Source organism: Ovis canadensis, chromosome 12, assembly GCF_042477335.2.
Source record: "Ovis canadensis isolate MfBH-ARS-UI-01 breed Bighorn chromosome 12, ARS-UI_OviCan_v2, whole genome shotgun sequence".
NCBI lineage: Eukaryota > Metazoa > Chordata > Mammalia > Artiodactyla > Bovidae > Ovis > Ovis canadensis.
This window is the reverse complement of record NC_091256.1, coordinates 6123351-6148868: the sequence shown is the minus strand read 5'-3', so window position 1 is coordinate 6148868 and position 25518 is coordinate 6123351.

The window sequence follows — 25518 nt, the reverse complement described above, 5'->3', positions numbered from 1 at the left end:
CACCTGCCGCAACTCGAGAAAATCCAGGAGGTTTTGCCCTCCAGGCGAGATGAGGCCCATTTCCGCTGAGGCTTCTCGAGGCTAATCACGTCTAACCACTGGAACTTCCAAAGGGTCCTTCACACCCTTGCTGCAACTCAAGCAGTTCCACGACATACCCGTCTCCACTGGAGAGGAAGCACGTGGGTTCCCGCACACATCCAGGGGAGCCCCGTTTCCGCCTCCTAGCTCGAGATGAGGGATCCTTTCCCTGTTTCGTAGGGAAAGAATTCCCGGCGTTCCCGTCGCATCTCAGGAGGTGGCGCTCTCCACAGGATAGGCGAGAGGAACTCTAGGGTCGTGGCACCATTCCAAGAGACCCCCAGATGTGTCAGTCCTTTCCAGAGGAGCCTGTTTTCCCTGCACTGCCTTGACGTTCAAGCCGAGGATCGACTCCCACCAAGTGTGCACGTGGGACAACCCTGTGGGAAAGCCTCGTGGGAAAGCCTCGTGGGAAAGACTCAAGGGAAAACCATAGATCCTTTGATCCACGCCGCGGACTTCGTGACACTGCTGCTACCGCTCTGGAGGAAGGCGCAAGTGCATGCTCGCATTCGAGACGAGGACTGACTCCCCTGGGGAGACTCCAGAAGTACCCCAAGATCCATGTCAGCACTGGAGAGGAATCCTCAGGTTCGGGCCCCGAGTCCACACAAGGTCTTAGGCCCAGGCATCGACGGGAGAGGAATCCCGAGAGGCCCCCGAGGAACTCGCATGTGGACTGGCCTTTCCTGAGGCCACCAGAGCGGGTCCCCGAGGTCCCCGTCGTAAGTCGAGAGCACCTGCCGCAACTCGAGAAAATCCAGGAGGTTTTGCTCTCCGGCGAGATGAGGCCCATTTCCGCTGAGGCTTCTCGAGGCTAATCACATCTAACCACTGGAACTTCCAAAGGGTCCTTCACACCCTTGCTGCAACTCAAGAAGTTCCCCGACATACCCGTCTCCACTCGAGAGGATGCACGAGGGTCCCGCACACATCCAGGGGAGCCCCGTTTCCGCCTCATAGCTCGAGATGAGGGATCCTTTCCCTGTTTCGTAGGGAAAGAATTCCCGGCGTTCCCGTCGCATCTCAAGAGGAGGCGCTCTCCACAGGAAAGGCGAGAGGAACTCCAGGGTGGTGCCACCATTCCAAGAGTCCCCCATATGTGTCAGTCCATTCCAGAGGAACCTGTTTTCCCTGCACTGCCTTGACGTTCAAGCCGAGGATCCACTCCCACCACGTGTGCACGTGGGACAGCCCTGTGGGAAAGCCTCGTGGGAAAGCCTCGTGGGAAAGACTCGAGTGAAAACCATAGATCCTTTGCTCCACGCGGTGGACTGCGTGACACTGCTGCTACCGCTCTGGAGGAAACCGCAAGTGCATGTGCGCATTCGAGACGAGGACTGACTCCCCTGGGGAGACTCCAGAATTACCCCAAGATCCATGTCAGCACTGGAGAGGAATCCTCAGGTTCCGGCCCCGAGTCCACACAAGGTCTTAGGCCCCGGCATCGACGGGAGAGGAATCCCGAGAGGCCCCCGAGGAACTCGCATGTGGACTGGCCTTTCCTGAGGCCACCAGAGCGGGTCCCCGAGGTCCCCGTCGTAAGTCGAGAGCACCTACCGCAACTCGAGAAAATCCAGGAGGTTTTGCCCTCCAGGCGAGATGAGGCCCATTTCCGCTGAGGTTTCTCGAGGCTAATAACATCTAACCACTGGAACTTCCAAAGGGTCCTTCACACCCTTGCTGCAACTCAAGAAGTTCCCCGACACACCCGTCTCCACTCGAGAGGAAGCACGAGGGTCCCGCACACATCCAGGGGAGACCCGTTTCCGCCTCCTAGCTCGAGATGAGGGATCCTTTCCCTGTTTCGTAGGGAAAGAATTCCCGGCGTTCACGTCGCATCTCAAGAGGAGGCGCTCTGCACAGGAAAGGCGAGAGGAACTCCAGGGTCGTGCCACCATTCCAAGAGTCCCCCAGATGTGTCAGTCCATTCCAGAGGAACCTGTTTTCCCTGCACTGCCTTGACGTTCAAGCCGAGGATCCACTCCCACCAAGTGTGCACGTGGGACAGCCCTGTGGGAAAGCCTCGTGGGAAAGCCTCGTGGGAAAGACTCGAGGGAAAACCATAGATCCTTTGATGCACGCGGCGGACTGCGTGACACTGCTGCTACCGCTCTGGAGGAAAGCGCAAGTGCATGCCCGCATTCGAGACGAGGATTGACTCCCCTGGGGAGACTCCAGAAGTACCCCATGATCCATGTTAGCACTGGAGAGGAATCCTCAGGTTCCGGCACCTACTCCACACAAGGCCTTAGGCCCCGGCATCGACGGGAGAGGAATCCCGAGAGGCCCCCGAGGAACTCGCATGGGGACTGGCCTTTCCTGAGGCCACCAGAGCGGGTCCCTGAGGTCCCCGTCGTAAGTCCAGAGCACCTGCCGCAACTCGAGAAAATCCAGGAGGTTTTGCCCTCCAGGCGCGATGAGGCCCATTTCCGCTGAGGCTTCTCGAGGCTAATCACATCTAACCACTGGAACTTACAAAGGGTCCTTCACACACTTGCTGCAACTCAAGAAGTTCCCCGACATACCCGTCTCCACTCGAGAGGAAGCACGAGGATCCGGCACACATCCAGGGTAGCCCCGTTTCCTCCTCCTAGCTCGAGATGAGGGATCCTTTCCCTGTTTCGTAGGGAAAGAATTCCCGTCGTTCCCGTCGCATCTCAAGAGGAGGCGCTCTGCACAGGAAAGGCGAGAGGAACTCCAGGTCGTGCCACCATTCCAAGTGTCCCCCAGATGTGTCAGTCCAATCCAGAACAACCTGTTTTCCCTACACTGCCTTGACGTTCAAGAATAGGATCGACTCCCACCACGTGTGCACGTGGGACAGCCCTGTGAGAAAGCCTCGTGGGAAAGCCTCGTGGGAAAGACTCGAGGGAAAACCATAGATCCTTTGATGCACGCGGCGGACTGCGTGACACTGCTGCTACCGCTCTGGAGGAAAGCGCAAGTTCATGCCCGCATTCGAGACGAGGACTGACTCCCCTGGGGAGACTCCAGAAGTACCCCATGATCCATGTTAGCACTGGAGAGGAATCCTCAGGTTCCGGCCCCGACTCCACACAAGGTCTTAGGCCCCGGCATCGACGGGAGAGGAATCCCGAGAGGCCCCCGAGGAACTCGCATGGGGACTGGCCTTTCCTGAGGCCACCAGAGCGGGTCCGCGAGGTCCCCGTCGTAAGTCGAGAGCACCTGCCGCAACTCGAGAAAATCCAGGAGGTTTTGCTCTCCGGCGAGATGAGGCCCATTTCCGCTGAGGCTTCTCGAGGCTAATCACATCTAACCACTGGAACTTCCAAAGGGTCCTTCACACCCTTGCTGCAACTCAAGAAGTTCCCCGACATACCCGTCTCCACTCGAGAGGAAGCACGAGGGTCCCGCACAAATCCAGGGGAGCCCCGTTTCCGCCTCGTAGCTCGAGATGAGGGATCCTTTCCCTGTTTCGTAGGGAAAGAATTCCCGGCGTTCCCGTCGCATCTCAAGAGGAGGCGCTCTCCACAGGAAAGGCGAGAGGAACTCCAGGGTCGTGCCACCATTCCAAGAGTCCCCCAGATGTGTCAGTCCATTCCAGAGGAACCTGTTTTCCCTGCACTGCCTTGACGTTCAAGCCGAGGATCCACTCCCACCACGTGTGCACGTGGGACAGCCCTTTGGGAAAGCCTCGTGGGAAAGCCTCGTGGGAAAGACTCGAGAGAAAACCATAGATCCTTTGCTCCACGCGGCGGACTGCGTGACACTGCTGCTACCGCTCTGGAGGAAAGCGCAAGTGCATGTGCGCATTCGAGACGAGGACTGACTCCCCTGGGGAGACTCCAGAAGTACCCCAACATCCATGTCAGCACTGGAGAGGAATCCTCAGGTTCCGGCCCCGACTCCACACAAGCTCTTAGGCCCCGGCATCGACGGGAGAGGAATCCCGAGAGGCCCCCGAGGAACTCGCAGGTGGACTGGCCTTTCTTGAAGCCACCAGAGTGGGTCCCTGAGGTCCCCGTCGTACGTCGGGAGCACCTACCGCAACTCGAGAAAATCCAGGAGGTTTTGCCCTCCAGGCGAGATGAGGCCCATTTCCGCTGAGGCTTCTCGAGGCTAATCACATCTAACCACTGGAACTTCCAAAGGGTCCTTCACACCCTGGCTGCAACTCAAGATGTTCCCCGACATACCCGTCTCCACTCGAGAGGAAGCACGAGGGTCCCGCACACATCCAGGGGAGCCCCGTTTCCGCCTCCTAGCTCGAGATGAGGGATCCTTTCCCTGTTTCGTAGGGAAAGAATTCCCGGCGTTCCCTTCGCATCTCAAGAGGAGGCGCTCTCCACAGGAAAGGCGAGAGGAACTCCAGGTCGTGCCACCATTCCAGGAGTCCCCCAGATATGTCAGTCCATTCCAGAGGAACCTGTTTTCCCTGCACTGCCTTGACGTTCAAGCCGAGGATCGACTCCCACCACGTGTGCACGTGGGACAGCCCTGTGGGAAAGCCTCGTGGGAAAGCCTCGTGGGAAAGACTCGAGGGAAAACCATAGATCCTTTGATCCACGCAGCGGACTGCGTGACACTGCTGCTACCGCTCTGGAGGAAAGCGCAAGTGCATGCCCGCATTCGAGACGAGGACTGACTCCCCTGGGGAGACTCCATAAGTACCCCAAGATCCATGTCAGCACTGGAGAGGAATCCTCAGGTTCCGGCCCCGACTCCACACAGGGTCTTTGGCCCCGGCATCGACGGGAGAGGAATACCGAGAGGCCCCCGAGGAACTTGCATGGGGACTGGCCTTTCCTGAGGCCACCAGAGCGGGTCCCTGAGGTCCCCGTCATAAGTCGAGAGCACCTGCCGCAACTCGAGAAAATCCAGGAGGTTTTGCCCTCCAGGCAAGATGAGGCCCATTTCCGCTGAGGCTTCTCGAGGCTAATCACGTCTAACCACTGGAACTTCCAAAGGGTCCTTCACACCCTTGCTGCAACTCAAGAAGTTCCCCGACATACCCGTCTCCACTCGAGAGGAAGCACGTGGGGTCCCGCACACATCCAGGGGAGCCTTGTTTCCGCCTCCTAGCTCGAGATGAGGGATCCTTTCCCTGTTTCGTAGGGAAAGAATTCCCGGCGTTCCCGTCACATGTCAAGAGGACGCGCTTTCCACAGGAAAGGCGAGAGGAACTCCAGGGTCGTGCCACCATTCCAAGAGTCCCCCAGATGTGTCAGTCTATTCCAGAGGAACCTGTTTTCCCTGCACTGCCTTGTCGTTTAAGCCGAGGATCGACTCCCACCATGTGTGCACGTGGGACAGCCCTGTGGGAAAGCCTCGTGGGAAAGCCTCGTGGGAAAGACTCGAGGGAAAACCATAGATCCTTTGATCCACGCGGCGGACTGCGTGACACTGCTGCTACCTCTCTGGAGGAAAGCGCAAGTGCATGCCCGCATTCGAGACGAGGACTGACTCCCCTGGGGAGAATCCAGAAGTACCCCAAGATCCATGTCAGCACTGGAGAGGATTCCTCACGTTCCGGCCCGACTCCACACAAGGTCTTAGGCCCCGGCATCGACGGGAGAGGAATGCCGAGAGGCCCCCGAGGAACTCGCATGGGGACTGGCCTTTCCTGAGGCCACCAGAGCGGGTCCCTGAGGTCCCCGTCGTAAGTCGAGAGCACCTGCCGCAACTCGAGAAAATCCAGGAGGTTTTGCCCTCCAGGCGAGATGAGGCCCATTTCCACTGAGGCTTCTCGAGGCTAATCACGTCTAACCACTGGAACTTCCAAAGGGTCCTTCACACCCTAGCTGCAACTGAAGCAGTTCCGCGACATACCCGTCTCCACTCGAGAGGAAGCACGTGGGGTCCCGCACACATCCAGGGGAGCCCCGTTTCCGCCTCCTAGCTCGAGATGAGGGATCCTTTCCCTGTTTCGTAGGGAAAGAATTCCCGGCGTTCCCGTAGCATCTCAAGAGGTGGGGCTCTCCACAGGAAAGGCGAGAGGAACTCCAGGGTCGTGCCACCATTCCAAGAGACCCCCAGATGTGTCAGTCCATTCCAGAGGAACCTGTTTTCCCTGCACTGCCTTGACGTTCAAGCCGAGGATCGACTCCCACCACGTGTGCACGTGGGACAGCCCTGTGGGAAAGCCTCGTGGGAAAGCCTCGTGGGAAAGACTCGAGGGAAAACCATAGATCCTTTGATCCACGCGGCGGACTGCGTGACACTGCTGCTACCGCTCTGGAGGAAAGCGCAAGTGCATGCCCACATTCGAGAAGAGGACTGACTCCCCTGGGGAGACTCCAGAAGTACCCCAAGATCCATGTCAGCACTGGAGAGGAATCCTCAGGTTCCGGCCCCGACTCCACACAAGGTCTTAGGCCCCGGCATCGACGGGAGAGGAATGCCGAGAGGCTCCCGAGGAACTCGCATGGGGACTGGCCTTTCCTGAGGCCACCAGAGCGAGTCCCTGAGGTCCCCGTCGTAAGTCGAGAGCACCTGCCGCAACTCGAGAAAATCCAGGAGGTTTTGCCCTCCAGGCGAGATGAGGCCCATTTCCGCTGAGGCTTCTCGAGGCTAATCACGTCTAACCACTGGAACTTCCAAAGGGTCCTTCACACCCTTGCTGCAACTCAAGAAGTTCCCCGACATACCCGTCTCCACTCGAGAGGAAGCACGTGGGGTCCCGCACACATCCAGGGGAGCCCCGTTTCCGCCTCCTAGCTCGAGATGAGGGATCCTTTCCCTGTTTCGTAGGGAAATAATTCCCGGCGTTCCCGTCGCATCTCAAGAGGAGGCGCTCTCCACAGGAACGGCGAGAGGAACTCCAGGGTCGTGCCACCATTCCAAGAGTCCCCCAGATGTGTCAGTCCATTCCAGAGGAACGTGTTTTCCCTGCACTGCCTTGACGTTCAAGCCGAGGATCCACTCCCACGACATGTGCACGTGGGACAGCCCTGTGGGAAAGCCTCGTGGGAAAGCCTCGTGGGAAAGACTCGAGGGAAAACCATAGATCCTATGATCCACTCGGCGGACTGCGTGACACTGCTGCTACCGCTCTGGAGGAAAGCGCAAGTGCATGCCCGCATTCGAGACGAGGACTGACTCCCCGGGGAGACTCCAGAAGTACCCCAAGATCCATGTCAGCACTGGAGAGGAATCCTCAGTTTCCGGCCCCGACTCCACACAAGGCCCTAGTCCCCGACATCGACGGGAGAGGAATGCCGAGAGGCCCCCGAGGAACTCGCATGGGGACTGGCCTTTCCTGAGGCCACCAGAGCGGGTCCCTGAGGTCCCCGTCGTAAGTCGAGAGCACCTGCCGCAACTCGAGAAAATCCAGGAGGTTTTGCCCTCCAGGCGAGATGAGGCCCATTTCCGCTGAGGCTTCTCGAGGCTAATCACATCTAACCACTGGAACTTCCAAAGGGTCCTTCACACCCTTGCTGCAACTCAAGCAGTTCCGCGACATACGAGTCTCCACTGGAGAGGAAGCACGTGGGGTTCCGCACACATCCAGGGGAGCCCCGTTTCCGCCTCCTAGCTCGAGATGAGGGATCCTTTCCCTGTTTCGTAGGGAAAGAATTCCCGGCGTTCCCGTCGCATCTCAAGAGGTGGCGATCTCCACAGGATAGGCGAGAGGAACTCTAGGGTCGTGGCACCATTCCAAGAGACCCCCAGATGTGTCAGTCCATTCCAGAGGAGCCTGTTTTCCCTGCACTGCCTTGACGTTCAAGCCGAGGATCGACTCCCACCACGTGTGCACGTGGGACAGCCCTGTGGGAAAGCCTCGTGGGAAAGCCTCGTGGGAAAGACTCGAGGGAAAACCATAGATCCTTTGATCCACGTCGCAGACTGCGTGACACTGCTGCTACCGCTCCGGAGGAAAGCGCAAGTGCATGCCCGCATTCGAGACGAGGACTGACTCCTCTGGTTAGACTCCAGAAGTACCCCAAGGTCCATGTCAGCTCTGTAGAGGAATCCTCAGATTCCGGCCCCGACTCCACACAAGGTCTTAGGCCCTGGCATCGACGGGAGAGGAATCCGGAGAGGCACCCGAAGAACTCGCATGGGGACTGGCCTTTCCTGAGGCCACCAGAGCGGGTCCCTGATGGCCCCGTCGTAAGTCGAGAGCACCTGCCGCAACTCGAGAAAATCCAGGAGGTTTTGCCCTCCAGGCGAGATGAGGCCCATTTCCGCTGAGGCTTCTCGAGACTAATCACATCTAACCACTGGAACTTCCAAAGGGTCCTTCACACGCTTACTGCAACTCAAGAAGTTCCCCGACATATCCGTCTGCACTCCAGAGGAAGCACGAGGGTCCCGCACACATCCAGGGGAGCCCCATTTCCGCCTCCTAGCTCGAGATGAGGGATCCTTTCCCTGTTTCGTAGGGAAAGAATTCCCGGCGTTCCCGTGGCATCTCAAGAAGAGGCGCTCTCCACAGGAAAGGCGAGAGGAACTCCAGGGTCATGCCCCCATTCCAAGAGTCCCCCAGATGTGTCAGTCCATTCCAGAGGAACCTGTTTTCCCTGCCCTGCCTTGACGTTCAAACCGAGGATCGACTCCCACCACGTGTGCACGTGGGACAGCCCTGTGGGAAAGCCTCGTGGGAAAGCCTCGTGGGAAAGACTCCAGGGAAAACCATAGATACTTTGATCCACGTGGCGGACTGCGTGACACTGCTGCTACCGCTCCGGAGGAAAGCGCAAGTGCATGCCCGCATTCTAGACGAGGACTGACTCCCCTGGTTAGACTCCAGAAGTACCCCAAGATCCATGTCAGCCCTGTAGAGGAATCCTCAGGTTCCGGACCCGACTCCACACAAGGTCTTAGGCCCCGGCATCGATGGGAGAGGAATCCGGAGAGGCACCCGAAGAACTCGCATGGGGACTGGCCTTTCCTGAGACCACCAGAGCGGGTCCCTGAGGTCCCCGTCGTAAGTCGAGAGCACCTGCCGCAACTCGAGAAAATCCAGGAGGTTTTGCCCTCCAGGCGAGATGAGGCCCATTTCCGCTGAGGCTTCTCGAGGCTAATCACATCTAACCACTGGAACTTCCAAAGGGTATTTCACACCCTTGCTGCAACACAAGAAGTTCCCCGACATACCCGTCTCCACTCGAGAGGAAGCACGAGGGTCCCGCACACATCCAGGGGAGCCCCGTTTCCGCCTCCCAGCTCGAGATGAGGGATCCTTTCCCTGTTTCGTAGGGAAAAAATTCCCGGCGTTCCCGTCGCATCTCAAGAGGAGGCGCTCTCCACAGGAAAGGCGAGAGGAACTCCAGGGTCGTGCCACCATTCCAAGAGTCCCCCAGATGTGTCAGTCCATTCCAGAGGAACCTGTTTTCCCTGCACTGCCTTGACGTTCAAGCCGAGGATCGACTCCCACCACGTGTGCACGTGGGACAGCCCTGTGGGAAAGCCTCGTGGGAAAGCCTCGTGGGAAAGACTCGAGGGAAAACCATAGATCCTTTGATCCACGCGGCGGACTGCCTGACACTGCTGCTACCGCTCTGGAGGAAAGCGCAAGTGCATGCCCGCAGTCGAGATGACGAATGACACCCCTGGGGATACTCCAGAAGTACCCCAAGATCCATGTCAGCACTGGGGAGGAATCCTCAGGTTCCGGCCCCGACTCCACACAAGGTCTTAGGCCCCGTCATCGATGGGAGAGGAATCCCGAGAGGCCCCCGAGGAACTCGCATGTGGACTGGCCTTTCCTGAGGCCACCAGAGCGGGTCCCTGAGGTCCTCGTTGTAAGTCGAGAGCACCTGCCGCAACTCGCGAAAATCCAGGAGGTTTTGCCCTCCAGGCGAGATGAGGCCCATTTCCGCTGAGGCTTCTCGAGGCTAATCACGTCTAACCACTGGAACTTCCAAAGGGTCCTTCACACCCTTGCTGCAACTCAAGAACTTCCCCGACATACCCGTCTCCACTCGAGAGGATGCACGTGGGGCCCCGCACACATCCAGGGGAGCCCCGTTTCCGCCTCCTAGCTCGAGATGAGGGATCCTTTCCCTGTTTCGTAGGGAAAGAATTCCCGGCGTTCCCGTCGCATCTCAAGAAGAGGCGCTCTCCACAGGAAAGGCGAGAGGAACTCCAGGGTAGTGCCACCATTCCAAGAGTCCCCCAGATATGTCAGTCCATTCAGGAGGAACCTGTTTTCCCTTCACTGCCTTGACGTTCAAGCCGAGGATCCACTGCCACCACGTGTGAACGTGGGACAGCCCTGTGGGAAAGCCTTGTGGGAAAGCCTCGTGGGAAAGACTCGAGGGAAAACCATAGATCCTTTGATCCACGCGGCGGACTGCGTGACACTGCTGCTACCGCTCTGGAGGAAAGCGCAAGTGCATGCCCGCATTCGAGATGAGGACTGACTCCCCTGGGGAGACTCCAGAAGTACCCCAAGATCCATGTCAGCACTGGAGAGGAACCTCAGGTTCCGGCCCCGACTCCACACAAGGACTTAGGCCCCGGCATCGACGGGAGAGGAATGCCGAGAGGCCCCCGAGGAACTCGCATGGGGACTGGCCTTTCCTGAGGCCACGAGAGCGGGTCCCTGAGGTCCCCGTCGTAAGTCGAGAGCACCTGCCGCAACTCGAGAAAATCCAGGAGGTTTTGCCCTCCAGGCGAGATGAGGCCCATTTCCGCTGAGGCTTCTCGAGGATAATCACGTCTAACCACTGGAAATTCCAAAGGGTCCTTCACACCCTTGCTGCAACTCAAGAAGTTCCCCGACATACCCGTCTCCACTCGAGAGGAAGCACGTGGGGTCCCGCACACATCCAGGGGAGCCCCGTTTCCGCCTCCTAGCTCGAGATGAGGGATCCTTTCCCTGTTTCGTAGGGAAAGAATTCCCGGCGTTCCCGTCGCATCTCAAGAGGAGGCGCTCTCCACAGGAACGGCGAGAGGAACTCCAGGGTCGTGCCACCATTCCAAGAGTCCCCCAGATGTGTCAGTCCATTCCAGAGGAACCTGTTTTCCCTGCACTGCCTTGACGTTCAAGCCGAGGATCCACTCCCACCACATGTGCACGTGAGACAGCCCTGTCGGAAAGCCTCGTGGGAAAGCCTCGTGGGAAAGACTCGAGGGAAAACCATAGATCCTATGATCCACGCGGCGGACTGCGTGACACTGCTGCTACCGCTCTGGAGGAAAGCGCAACTGCATGCCCGCATTCGAGACGAGGACTGACTCCCCGGGGAGACTCCAGAAGTACCCCAAGATCCATGTCAGCACTGGAGAGGAATCCTCAGGTTCCGGCCCCGACTCCACACAAGGTCTTAGGCCCCGGCATCGACGGGAGAGGAATGCCGAGAGGCCCCCGAGGAACTCGCATGGGGACTGGCCTTTCCTGAGGCCACCAGAGCGGGTCCCTGAGGTCCCCGTCGTAAGTCGAGAGCACCTGCCGCAACTCGAGAAAATCCAGGAGGTTTTGCCCTCCAGGCGAGATGAGGCCCATTTCCGCTGAGGCTTCTCGAGGCTAATCACGTCTAACCACTGGAACTTCCAAAGGGTCCTTCACACCCTTGCTGCAACTCAAGAAGTTCCCCGACATACCCGTCTCCACTCGAGAGGAAGCACGTGGGGTCCCGCACACATCCAGGGGAGCCCCGTTTCCGCCTCCTAGCTCGAGATGAGGGATCCTTTCCCTGTTTCGTAGGGAAAGAATTCCCGGCGTTCCCGTCGCATCTCAAGAGGAGGCGCTCTCCACAGGAAAGGCGAGAGGAACTCCAGGTTCGTGCCACCATTCCAAGAGTCCCCCAGATGTGTCAGTCCATTCAAGAGGAACCTGTTTTCCCTGCACTGCCTTGACGTTCAAGCCGAGGATCGACTCCCACCACGTGTGCACGTGGGACAGCCCTGTGGGAAAGCCTCGTGGGAAAGCCTCGTTGGAAAAACTCGAGGGAAAATCATAGATCCTTTGATCCACGCGGCGGACTGCGTGACACTGCTGCTAACGCTCTGGAGGAAAGAGCAAGTGCATGCCCGCATTTGAGACGAGGACTGACTCCCCTGGGGAGACTCCAGAAGTACCCCAAGATCCATGTCAGCACTGGAGAGGAATCCTCAGGTTCCGGCCCCGACTCCACACAAGGCCCTAGTCCCCGGCATCGACGGGAGAGGAATGCCGAGAGGCCCCCGAGGAACTCGCATGGGGACTGGCCTTTCCTGAGGCCACCAGAGCGGGTCCCTGAGGTCACCATCGTAAGTCGAGAGCACCTGCCGCAACTCGAGAAAATCCAGGAGGTTTTGCCCTCCAGGCGAGATGAGGCCCATTTCCGCTGAGGCTTCTCGAGGCTAATCACATCTAACCACTGGAACTTCCAAAGGGTCCTTCACACCCTTGCTGCAACTCAAGCAGTTCCACGACATACCCGTCTCCACTGGAGAGGAAGCACGTGGGTTCCCGCACACATCCAGGGGAGCCCCGTTTCCGCCTCCTAGCTCGAGATGAGGGATCCTTTCCCTGTTTCCTAGGGAAAGAATTCCCGGCGTTCCCGTCGCATCTCAAGAGGTGGCGCTCTCCACAGGATAGGCGAGAGGAACTCTAGGGTCGTGGCACCATTCCAAGAGACCCCCAGATGTGTCAGTCCATTCCAGAGCAGCCTGTTTTCCCTGCACTGCCTTGACGTTCAAGCCGAGGATCGACTCCCACCAAGTGTGCACGTGGGACAACCCTGTGGGAAAGCCTCGTGGGAAAGCCTCGTGGGAAAGACTCGAGGGAAAACCATAGATCCTTTGATCCACGCGGCGGACTGCGTGACACTGCTGCTACCGCTCTGGAGGAAAGCGCAAGTGCATGCCCGCATTCGAGACGAGGACTGACTCCCCTGGGGAGACTCCAGAAGTACCCCAAGATCCATGTCAGCACTGGAGAGGAATCCTCAGGTTCCGGCCCCGACTCCACACAAGGTCTTAGTCCCCGGCATCGACGGGAGAGGAATCCCGAGAGGCCCCCGAGGGACTCGCATGGGGACTGGCCTTTCCTGAGGCCACCAGAGCGGGTCCCTGAGGTCCCCGTCGTAAGTCGAGAGCACCTGCCGCAACTCGAGAAAATCCAGGAGGTTTTGCCCTCCAGGCGAGTTGAGGCCCATTTCCGCTGAGGCTTCTCGAGGCTAATCACATCTAACCACTGGAACTTCCAAAGGGTCCTTCACACCCTTGCTGCAACTCAAGAAGTTCCCCGACATACCCGTCTCCACTCGAGAGGAATCACGTGGTGTCCCGCACACATCAAGGGGAGCCCCGTTTTCGCCCCCTAGCTCGAGATGAGGGATCCTTTCCCTGTTTCGTAGGGAAAGAATTCCCGGCGTTCCCGTCGCATCTCAAGAGGAGGCGCTCTCCACAGGAAAGGCGAGAGGAACTGCAGGGTCGTGCCACCATTCCAAGAGTCCCCCAGATGTGTCAGTCCATTCCAGAGGAACCTGTTTTCCCTGCACTGCCTTGACGTTCAAGCCGAGAATCCACTCCCAACACGTGTGCTCGTGGGACAGCCCTGTGGGAAAGCCTCGTGGGAAAGCCTCGTGGGAAAGACTCGAGGGAAAACCATAGATCCTTTGATCCACGCGGCGGACTGCGTGACACTGCTGCTACCGCTCTGGAGGAAAGCGCAAGTGCATGCCCGCATTCGAGACGAGGACTGACTCCCCTGGGGAGACTCCAGAAGTACCCCAAGATCCATGTCAGCACTGGAGAGGAATCCTCAGGTTCCGGCCCCGACTCCACACAAGGCCCTAGTCCCCGGCATCGACGGGAGAGGAATGCCGAGAGGCCCCCGAGGAACTCGCATGGGGACTGGCCTTTCCTGAGGCCACCAGAGCGGGTCCCTGAGGTCACCATCGTAAGTCGAGAGCACCTGCCGCAACTCGAGAAAATCCAGGAGGTTTTGCCCTCCAGGCGAGATGAGGCCCATTTCCGCTGAGGCTTCTCGAGGCTAATCACATCTAACCACTGGAACTTCCAAAGGGTCCTTCACACCCTTGCTGCAACTCAAGCAGTTCCGCGACATACCCGTCTCCACTGGAGAGGAAGCACGTGGGGTCCCGCACACATCCAGGGGAGCCCCGTTTCCGCCTCCTAGCTCGAGATGAGGGATCCTTTCCCTGTTTCGTAGGGAAAGAATTCCCGGCGTTCCCGTCGCATCTCAAGAGGTGGCGCTCTCCACAGGATAGGCAAGAGGAACTCTAGGGTCGTGGCACCATTCCAAGAGACCCCCAGATGTGTCAGTCCATTCCAGAGGAGCCTGTTTTCAATGCACTGCCTTGACGTTCAAGCCGAGGATCGACTCCCACCAAGTGTGCACGTGGGACAACCCTGTGGGAAAGCCTCGTGGGAAAGCCTCGTGGGAAAGACTCGAGGGAAAACCATAGATCCTTTGATCCACGCGGCGGACTGCGTGACACTGCTGCTACCGCTCTGGAGGAAAGCGCAAGTGCATGCCCGCAGTCGAGACGAGGACTGACTCCCCTGGGGAGACTCCAGAAGTACCCCAAGATCCATGTCAGCACTGGAGAGGAATCCTCAGGTTCCGGCCCCGACTCCACACAAGGTCTTAGTCCCCGGCATCGACGGAAGAGGAATCCCGAGAGGCCCCCGAGGAACTCGCATGGGGACTGGCCTTTCCTGAGGCCACCAGAGCGGGTCCCTGTGGTCTCTGTCGTAAGTCGAGGGCACCTGCCGCAACTCGAGAAAATCCAGGAGGTTTTGCCCTCCAGGCGAGTTGAGGCCCATTTCCGCTGAGGCTTCTCGAGGCTAATCACGTCTAACCACTGGAACTTCCAAAGGGTCCTTCACACCCTTGCTGCAACTCAAGAAGTTCCCCGACATACCCGTCTCCACTCGAGAGGAAGCACGTGGGGTCCCGCACACATCCAGGGGAGCCCCGTTTCCGCCTCCAAGCTCGAGATGAGGGATCCTTTCCCTGTTTCGTAGGGAAAGAATTCCCGGCGTTCCCGTCGCATCTCAAGAGGAGGCGCTCTCCACAGGAAAGGCGAGAGGAACTGCAGGGTCGTGCCACCATTCCAAGAGTCCCCCAGATGTGTCAGTCCATTCCAGAGGAACCTGTTTTCCCTGCACTGCCTTGACGTTCAAGCCGAGAATCCACTCCCACCACGTGTGCACGTGGGACAGCCCTGTGGGAAAGCCTCGTGGGAAAGCCTCGTGGGAAAGACTCGAGGGAAAACCATAGATCCTTTGATCCACGTGGCGGACTGCGTGACACTGCTGCTACCGCTCCGGAGGAAAGCGCAAGTGCATGCCCGCATTCTAGACGAGGACTGACTCCCCTGGTTAGACTCCAGAAGTACCCCAAGATCCATGTCAGGACTGTAGAGGAATCCTCAGGTTCCGGACCCGACTCCACACAAGGTCTTAGGCCCCGGCATCGATGGGAGAGGAATCCGGAGAGGCACCCGAAGAACTCGCATGGGGACTGGCCTTTCCTGAGACCACCAGAGCGGGTCCCTGAGGGCCCCGTCGTAAGTCGAGAGCACCTGCCGCAACTCGAGAAAATCCAGGAGGTTTTGCCCTCCAGGCGAGATGAGGCCCATTTCCGCTGAGGCTTCTCGAGGCTAATCACATCTAACCACTGGAACTTCCAAAGGGTATTTCACACCCTTGCTGCAACTCAAGAAGTTCCCCGACATACCCGTCTCCACTCGAGAGGAAGCACGAGTGTCCCGCACACATCCAGGGGAGCCCCGTTTCCGCCTCCCAGCTCGAGATGAGGGATCCTTTCCCTGTTTCGTAGGGAAAGAATTCCCGGCGTTCCCGTCGCATCTCAAGAGGAGGCGCTCTCCACAGGAAAGGCGAGAGGAACTCCAGGGTCGTGCCACCATTCCAAGAGTCCCCCAGATGTGTCAGTCCATTCCAGAGGAACCTGTTTTCCCTGCACTGCCTTGACGTTCAAGCCGAGGATCGACTCCCACCACGTGTGCACGTGGGACAGCCCTGTGGGAAAGCCTCGTGGGAAAGCCTCGTGGGAAATACTCGAGGGAAAACCATAGATCCTTTGATCCACGCGGCGGACTGCGTGACACTGCTGCTACCGCTCTGGAGGAAAGCGCAAGTGCATGCCCGCATTCGAGACGAGGACTGACTTCCCTGGGGAGACTCCAGAAGTACCCCAAGATCCATGTCAGCACTGGAGAGGAATCCTCAGGTTCCGGCCCCGACTCCACACAAGGTCTTAGGCCCCGGCATCGACGGGAGAGGAATCCCGAGAGGCCCCCGAGGAACTCGCATGGGGACTGGCCTTTCCTGAGGCCACCAGAGCGGTTCCCTGACGTCCCCGTCGTAAGTCGAGAGCATCTGCCGCAAATCGAGAAAATCCAAGAGGTTTTTCCCTCCAGGCGAGATGAGGCCCATTTCCGCTGAGGCTTCTTGAGGCTAATCACGTCTAACCACTGGAACTTCCAAAGGGTCCTTCACACCCTTGCTGCAACTCAAGAAGTTCCCCGACATACCAGTCTCCACTCGAGAGGAAGCACGTGGGGTCCCGCACACATCCAGGGGAGCCCCGTTTCCGCCTCCTAGCTCGAGATGAGGGATCCTTTCCCTGTTTCCTAGGGAAAGAATTCCCTGCGTTCCCGTCGCATCTCAAGAGGAGGCGCTCTGCACAGGAAAGGCGAGAGGAACTCCAGGGTCGTGCCACCATTCCAAGAGTCCCCCAGATGTGTCAGTCCATTCCAGAGGAACCTGTTTTCCCTGCACTGCCTTGACGTTCAAGACGAGGATCGACTCCCACCACGTGTGCACGTGGGACAGCCCTGTGGGAAAGCCTCGTGGGAAAGCCTCGTGGGAAAGATTCGAGGGAAAACCATAGATCGTTTGATCCACGCGGCGGACTGCGTGACACTTCTGCTACCGCTCTTTAGGAAAGCGCAAGTGCATGCCCGCATTCGAGATGAGGACTGACTCCCCTGGGGAGACTCCAGAAGTACCCCAAGATCCATGTCAGCACTGGAGAGGAATCCTCAGGTTCCGGCCCCGACTCCACACAAGGTCTTAGGCCCCGGCATCGACGGGAGAGGAATGCCGAGAGGCCCCCGAGGAACTCGCATGGGGACTGGCCTTTCGTGAGGCCACCAGAGCGGGTCCCTGAAGTCCCCGTCGTAAGTCGAGAGCACCTGCCGCAACTCGAGAAAATCCAGGAGGTTTTTTCCCTCCAGGCGAGATGAGGCCCATTTCCGCTGAGGCTTCTCGAGGCTAATCACGTCTAACCACTGGAACTTCCAAAGGGTCCTTCACACCCTTGCTGCAACTCAAGAAGTTCCCCGACATACCCGTCTCCACTCGAGAGGAAGCACGTGGGGTCCCGCACACATCCAGGGGAGCCCCGTTTCCGCCTCCTAGCTCGAGATGAGAGATCCTTTCCCTGTTTCGTAGGGAAAGAATTCCCGGCGTTCCCGTCGCATCTCAAGAGGAGGCGCTCTCCACAGGAAAGGCGAGAGGAACTCCAGGGTCGTGCCACCATTCCAAGAGTCCCCCAGATGTGTCAGTCCATTCCAGAGGAACCTGTTTTCCCTGCACTGCCTTGACGTTCAAGCCGAGGATCGACTCCCACCAGGTGTGCACGTGGGACAGCCCTGTGGGAAAGCCTCGTGGGAAAGCCTCGTGGGAAAGTCTCGAGGGAAAACCATAGATCCTTTGATCCACGCGGCGGAATGCGTGACACTGCTGCTACCGCTCTGGAGGAAAGCGCAAGTGCATGCCCGCATTCGAGACGAGGACTGACTCCCCTGGGAAGACTCCAGAAGTACCCCAAGATCCATGTCAGCACTGGAGAGGAATCCTCAGGTTCCGGCCCCGACTCCACACAAGGTCTTAGGCCCCGGCATCGACGGGAGAGGAATCCCGAGAGGCCCCCGAGGAACTCGCATGGGGACTGGCCTTTCCTGAGGCCACCAGAGCGGGTCCCTGAGGTCCCCGTCGTAAGTCGAGAGCACCTGCCGCAACTCGAGAAAATCCAGGAGGTTTTGCCCTCCAGGCGAGATGAGGCCCATTTCCGCTGAGGCTTCTCGAGGCTAATCACATCTAACCACTGGAACTTCCAAAGGGTCCTTCACACCCTTGCTGCAACTAAAGCAGGTCCGCGACATACCCGTCTCCACTCGAGAGGAAGCACGTGGTTTCCCGCACACATCCAGGGGAGCCCCGTTTCCGCCTCCTAGCTCGAGATGAGGGATCCTTTCCCTGTTTCGTAGGGAAAGAATTCCCGGCGTTCCCGTCGCATCTCAAGAGGAGGCGCTCTCCACAGGAAAGGCGAGAGGAACTCCAGGGTCGTGCCACCATTCCAAGAGTCCCCCAGATGTGTCAGTCCATTCCAGAGGAACCTGTTTTCCATGCACTGCCTTGACATTCAAGCCGAGGATCCACTCCCACCACGTGTGCACGTGGGACAGCACTGTGGGAAAGCCTCGTGGGAAAGCCTCGTGGGAAAGACTCGAGGGAAAACCATAGATACTTTGATCCACGCGGCGGACTGCGTGACACTGCTGCTACCGCTCTGGAGGAAAGCGCAAGTGCATGCCCGCGTTCGAGACGAGGACTGACTCCCCTGGGGAGACTCCAGAAGTACCCCAAGATCCATGTCAGCACTGGAGAGGAATCCTCAGGTTCCGGCCCCGACTCCACACAAGGTCTTAGGCCCCGGCATCGACGGGAGAGGAATGCCGAGAGGCCCCCGAGGAACTCGCATGGGGACTGGTCTTTCGTGAGGCCACCAGAGCGGGTCCCTGAAGTCCCCGTCGTAAGTCGAGAGCATCTGCCGCAACTCGAGACAATCCAGGAGGTTTTGCCCTCCAGGCGAGATGAGGCCCATTTCCGCTGAGGCTTCTCGAGGCTAATAACGTCTAACCACTGGAACTTCCAAAGGGTCCTTCACACCCTTGCTGCAACTCAAGAAGTTCCCCGACATACCCGTCTCCACTCGAGAGGAAGCATGTGGGGTCCCGCACACATCCAGGGGAGCCCCGTTTCCGCCTCCTAGCTCGAGATGAGGGATCCTTTCCCTGTTTCGTAGGGAAAGAATTCCCGGCGTTCCCGTCGCATCTCAAGAGGAGGCGCTCTCCACAGGAAAGGCGAGAGGAACTCCAGGGTCGTGCCACATTCTAAGAGTCCCCCAGATGTGTCAGTCCATTCCAGAGGAACATGTTTTCCCTGCACTGCCTTGACGTTCAAGCCGAGGATCGAGTCCCACCACGTGTGCACGTGGGACAGCCCTGTGGAAAGCCTCCTGGGAAAGCCTCGTGGGAAAGACTCGAGGGAAAACCATAGATCCTTTGATCCACGCGGCGGACTGCGTGACACTGCTGCTACCGCTCTGGAGGAAAGCGCAAGTGCATGCCCGCATTCGAGACGAGGACTGACTCCCCTGGGGAGACTCCAGAAGTAACCCAAGATCCATGTCAGCACTGGAGAGGAATCCTCAGGTTCCGGCCCCGACTCCACACAAGGTCTTAGGCCCCGGCATCGACGGGAGAGGAATCCCGAGAGGCCCCCGAGGAACTCGCATTGGGACTGGCCTTTCCTGAGGCCACCAGAGCGGGTCCCTGAGGTGCCCATCGTAAGTCGAGAGCACCTGCCGCAACTCGAGAAAATCCAGCAGGTTTTGCCCTCCAGGCGAGATGAGGCCCAATTCCGCTGAGGCTTCTCGAGGCTAATCACGTCTAACCACTGGAACTTCCATGGGTCCTTCACACCCTTGCTGCAACTCAAGTAATTCCCCGACATAACCGTCTCCACTCGAGAGGAAGCACGTGGGGTCCCGCACACATCCAGGGGAGCCCCGTTTCCGCCTCCTAGCTCGAGATGAGGGATCCTTTCCCTGTTTCGTAGGGAAAGAATTCCCGGCGTTCCCGTCGCATCTCAAGAGGAGGCGCTCTCCACAGGAAAGGCGAGAGGAACTCCAGGGTCGTGGCACCATTCCGAGAGACCCCCAGATGTGTCAGTCCATTCCAGAGGAAACTGTTTTCCCTGCACTGCCTTGACGTTCAAGCAGAGGATCCACTCCCACCACGTGTGCAGGTGGGACAGCCCTGTGGGAAAGCCTCGTGGGAAAGCCTCGTGGGAAAGACTCGAGGGAAAACCATAGATCCTTTGATCCACGCGGCGGACTGCGTGACACTGCTGCTACCGCTCTGGAGGAAAGCGCAAGTGCATGCCCGCATACGAGACGAGGACTGACTCCCCTGGGGAGACTCCAGAAGTACCCCAAGATCCATGTCAGCACTGGAGAGGAATCCTCAGGTTCCGGCCCCGACTCCACACAAGGTCTTAGGCCCCGGCATCGACGGGAGAGGAATCCCGAGAGGCCCCCGAGGAACTCGCATGGGGACTGGCCTTTCCTGAGGCCACCAGAGCGGGTCCCTGAGGTCCCAGTCGTAAGTCGAGAGCACCTGCCGCAACTCGAGAAAATCCAGGAGGTTTTGCCCTCCAGGCGAGATGAGGCCCATTTCCGCTGAGGCTTCTCGAGGCTAATCACGTCTAACCACTGGAACTTCCATGGGACCTTCACACCCTTGCTGCAACTGAAGCAGTTCCGCGACATACCCGTCTCCACTCTAGAGGAAGCACGTGGGGTCCCGCACACATCCAGGGGAGCCCCGTTTCCGCCTCCTAGCTCGAGATGAGGGATCCTTTCCCTGTTTCGTAGGGAAAGAATTCCCGGCGTTCCCCTCGCATCTCAAGAGGAGGCGCTCTCCACAGGAAAGGCGAGAGGAACTCCAGGGTCGTGCCACCATTCCAAGAGTCCCCCAGATGTGTCAGTCCATTCCAGAGGAACCTGTTTTCCCTGCACTGCCTTGACGTTCAAGCCGAGGATCGACTCCCACCACGTGTGCACGTGGGACAGCCCTGTGGGAAAGCCTCGTGGGAAAGCCTCGTGGGAAAGACTCGAGGGAAAACCATAGATCCTTTGATCCACGCGGCGGACTGCGTGACACTGCTGCTACCGCTCTGGAGGAAAGCGCAAGTGCATGCCCGCATTCGAGACGAGGACTGACTCCCCTGGGGAGACTCCAGAAGTACCCCAAGATCCATGTCAGCACTGGAGAGGAATCCTCAGGTTCCGGCCCCGACTCCACACAAGGTCTTAGGCCCCGGCATCGACGGGAGAGGAATCCCGAGAGGCCCCCGAGGAACTCGCATGGGGACTGGCCTTTCCTGAGGCCACCAGAGCGGTTCCCTGACGTCCCCGTCGTAAGTCGAGAGCATCTGCCGCAAATCGAGAAAATCCAAGAGGTTTTTCCCTCCAGGCGAGATGAGGCCCATTTCCGCTGAGGCTTCTTGAAGCTAATCACGTCTAACCACTGGAACTTCCAAAGGGTCCTTCACACCCTTGCTGCAACTCAAGAAGTTCCCCGACATACCAGTCTCCACTCGAGAGGAAGCACGTGGGGTCCCGCACACATCCAGGGGAGCCCCGTTTCCGCCTCCTAGCTCGAGATGAGGGATCCTTTCCCTGTTTCCTAGGGAAAGAATTCCCTGCGTTCCCGTCGCATCTCAAGAGGAGGCGCTCTGCACAGGAAAGGCGAGAGGAACTCCAGGGTCGTGCCACCATTCCAAGAGTCCCCCAGATGTGTCAGTCCATTCCAGAGGAACCTGTTTTCCCTGCACTGCCTTGACGTTCAAGACGAGGATCGACTCCCACCACGTGTGCACGTGGGACAGCCCTGTGGGAAAGCCTCGTGGGAAAGCCTCGTGGGAAAGATTCGAGGGAAAACCATAGATCGTTTGATCCACGCGGCGGACTGCGTGACACTTCTGCTACCGCTCTTTAGGAAAGCGCAAGTGCATGCCCGCATTCGAGATGAGGACTGACTCCCCTGGGGAGACTCCAGAAGTACCCCAAGATCCATGTCAGCACTGGAGAGGAATCCTCAGGTTCCGGCCCCGACTCCACACAAGGTCTTAGGCCCCGGCATCGACGGGAGAGGAATGCCGAGAGGCCCCCGAGGAACTCGCATGGGGACTGGCCTTTCGTGAGGCCACCAGAGCGGGTCCCTGAAGTCCCCGTCGTAAGTCGAGAGCACCTGCCGCAACTCGAGAAAATCCAGGAGGTTTTTTCCCTCCAGGCGAGATGAGGCCCATTTCCGCTGAGGCTTCTCGAGGCTAATCACGTCTAACCACTGGAACTTCCAAAGGGTCCTTCACACCCTTGCTGCAACTCAAGAAGTTCCCCGACATACCCGTCTCCACTCGAGAGGAAGCACGTGGGGTCCCGCACACATCCAGGGGAGCCCCGTTTCCGCCTCCTAGCTCGAGATGAGAGATCCTTTCCCTGTTTCGTAGGGAAAGAATTCCCGGCGTTCCCGTCGCATCTCAAGAGGAGGCGCTCTCCACAGGAAAGGCGAGAGGAACTCCAGGGTCGTGCCACCATTCCAAGAGTCCCCCAGATGTGTCAGTCCATTCCAGAGGAACCTGTTTTCCCTGCACTGCCTTGACGTTCAAGCCGAGGATCGACTCCCACCAGGTGTGCACGTGGGACAGCCCTGTGGGAAAGCCTCGTGGGAAAGCCTCGTGGGAAAGTCTCGAGGGAAAACCATAGATCCTTTGATCCACGCGGCGGAATGCGTGACACTGCTGCTACCGCTCTGGAGGAAAGCGCAAGTGCATGCCCGCATTCGAGACGAGGACTGACTCCCCTGGGAAGACTCCAGAAGTACCCCAAGATCCATGTCAGCACTGGAGAGGAATCCTCAGGTTCCGGCCCCGACTCCACACAAGGTCTTAGGCCCCGGCATCGACGGGAGAGGAATCCCGAGAGGCCCCCGAGGAACTCGCATGGGGACTGGCCTTTCCTGAGGCCACCAGAGCGGGTCCCTGAGGTCCCCGTCGTAAGTCGAGAGCACCTGCCGCAACTCGAGAAAATCCAGGAGGTTTTGCCCTCCAGGCGAGATGAGGCCCATTTCCGCTGAGGCTTCTCGAGGCTAATCACATCTAACCACTGGAACTTCCAAAGGGTCCTTCACACCCTTGCTGCAACTAAAGCAGGTCCGCGACATACCCGTCTCCACTCGAGAGGAAGCACGTGGTTTCCCGCACACATCCAGGGGAGCCCCGTTTCCGCCTCCTAGCTCGAGATGAGGGATCCTTTCCCTGTTTCGTAGGGAAAGAATTCCCGGCGTTCCCGTCGCATCTCAAGAGGAGGCGCTCTCCACAGGAAAGGCGAGAGGAACTCCAGGGTCGTGCCACCATTCCAAGAGTCCCCCAGATGTGTCAGTCCAGTCCAGAGGAACCTGTTTTCCCGGCACTGCCTTGACATTCAAGCCGAGGATCCACTCCCACCACGAGTGCACGTGGGACAGCACTGTGGGAAAGCCTCGTGGGAAAGCCTCGTGGGAAAGACTCGAGGGAAAACCATAGATCCTTTGATCCACGCGGCGGACTGCGTGACACTGCTGCTACCGCTCTGGAGGAAAGCGCAAGTGCATGCCCGCGTTCGAGACGAGGACTGACTCCCCTGGGGAGACTCCAGAAGTACCCCAAGATCCATGTCAGCACTGGAGAGGAATCCTCAGGTTCCGGCCCCGACTCCACACAAGGTCTTAGGCCCCGGCATCGACGGGAGAGGAATGCCGAGAGGCCCCCGAGGATCTCGCATGGGGACTGGTCTTTCGTGAGGCCACCAGAGCGGGTCCCTGAAGTCCCCGTCGTAAGTCGAGAGCATCTGCCGCAACTCGAGACAATCCAGGAGGTTTTGCCCTCCAGGCGAGATGAGGCCCATTTCCGCTGAGGCTTCTCGAGGCTAATAACGTCTAACCACTGGAACTTCCAAAGGGTCCTTCACACCCTTGCTGCAACTCAAGAAGTTCCCCGACATACCCGTCTCCACTCGAGAGGAAGCATGTGGGGTCCCGCACACATCCAGGGGAGCCCCGTTTCCGCCTCCTAGCTCGAGATGAGGGATCCTTTCCCTGTTTCGTAGGGAAAGAATTCCTGGCGTTCCCGTCGCATCTCAAGAGGAGGCGCTCTCCACAGGAAAGGCGAGAGGAACTCCAGGGTCGTGCCACATTCTAAGAGTCCCCCAGATGTGTCAGTCCATTCCAGAGGAACATGTTTTCCCTGCACTGCCTTGACGTTCAAGCCGAGGATCGAGTCCCACCACGTGTGCACGTGGGACAGCCCTGTGGAAAGCCTCCTGGGAAAGCCTCGTGGGAAAGACTCGAGGGAAAACCATAGATCCTTTGATCCACGCGGCGGACTGCGTGACACTGCTGCTACCGCTCTGGAGGAAAGCGCAAGTGCATGCCCGCATTCGAGACGAGGACTGACTCCCCTGGGGAGACTCCAGAAGTAACCCAAGATCCATGTCAGCACTGGAGAGGAATCCTCAGGTTCCGGCCCCGACTCCACACAAGGTCTTAGGCCCAGGCATCGACGGGAGAGGAATCCCGAGAGGCCCCCGAGGAACTCGCATTGGGACTGGCCTTTCCTGAGGCCACCAGAGCGGGTCCCTGAGGTGCCCATCGTAAGTCGAGAGCACCTGCCGCAACTCGAGAAAATCCAGCAGGTTTTGCCCTCCAGGCGAGATGAGGCCCAATTCCGCTGAGGCTTCTCGAGGCTAATCACGTCTAACCACTGGAACTTCCATGGGTCCTTCACACCCTTGCTGCAACTCAAGTAATTCCCCGACATACCCGTCTCCACTCGAGAGGAAGCACGTGGGGTCCCGCACACATCCAGGGGAGCCCCGTTTCCGCCTCCTAGCTCGAGATGAGGGATCCTTTCCCTGTTTCGTAGGGAAAGAATTCCCGGCGTTCCCGTCGCATCTCAAGAGGAGGCGCTCTCCACAGGAAAGGCGAGAGGAACTCCAGGGTCGTGGCACCATTCCGAGAGACCCCCAGATGTGTCAGTCCATTCCAGAGGAAACTGTTTTCCCTGCACTGCCTTGACGTTCAAGCAGAGGATCCACTCCCACCACGTGTGCACGTGGGACAGCCCTGTGGGAAAGCCTCGTGGGAAAGCCTCGTGGGAAAGACTCGAGGGAAAACCATAGATCCTTTGATCCACGCGGCGGACTGCGTGACACTGCTGCTACCGCTCTGGAGGAAAGCGCAAGTGCATGCCCGCATACGAGACGAGGACTGACTCCCCTGGGGAGACTCCAGAAGTACCCCAAGATCCATGTCAGCACTGGAGAGGAATCCTCAGGTTCCGGCCCCGACTCCACACAAGGTCTTAGGCACCGGCATCGACGGGAGAGGAATCCCGAGAGGCCCCCGAGGAACTCGCATGGGGACTGGCCTTTCCTGAGGCCACCAGAGCGGGTCCCTGAGGTCCCAGTCGTAAGTCGAGAGCACCTGCCGCAACTCGAGAAAATCCAGGAGGTTTTGCCCTCCAGGCGAGATGAGGCCCATTTCCGCTGAGGCTTCTCGAGGCTAATCACGTCTAACCACTGGAACTTCCATGGGACCTTCACACCCTTGCTGCAACTGAAGCAGTTCCGCGACATACCCGTCTCCACTCTAGAGGAAGCAC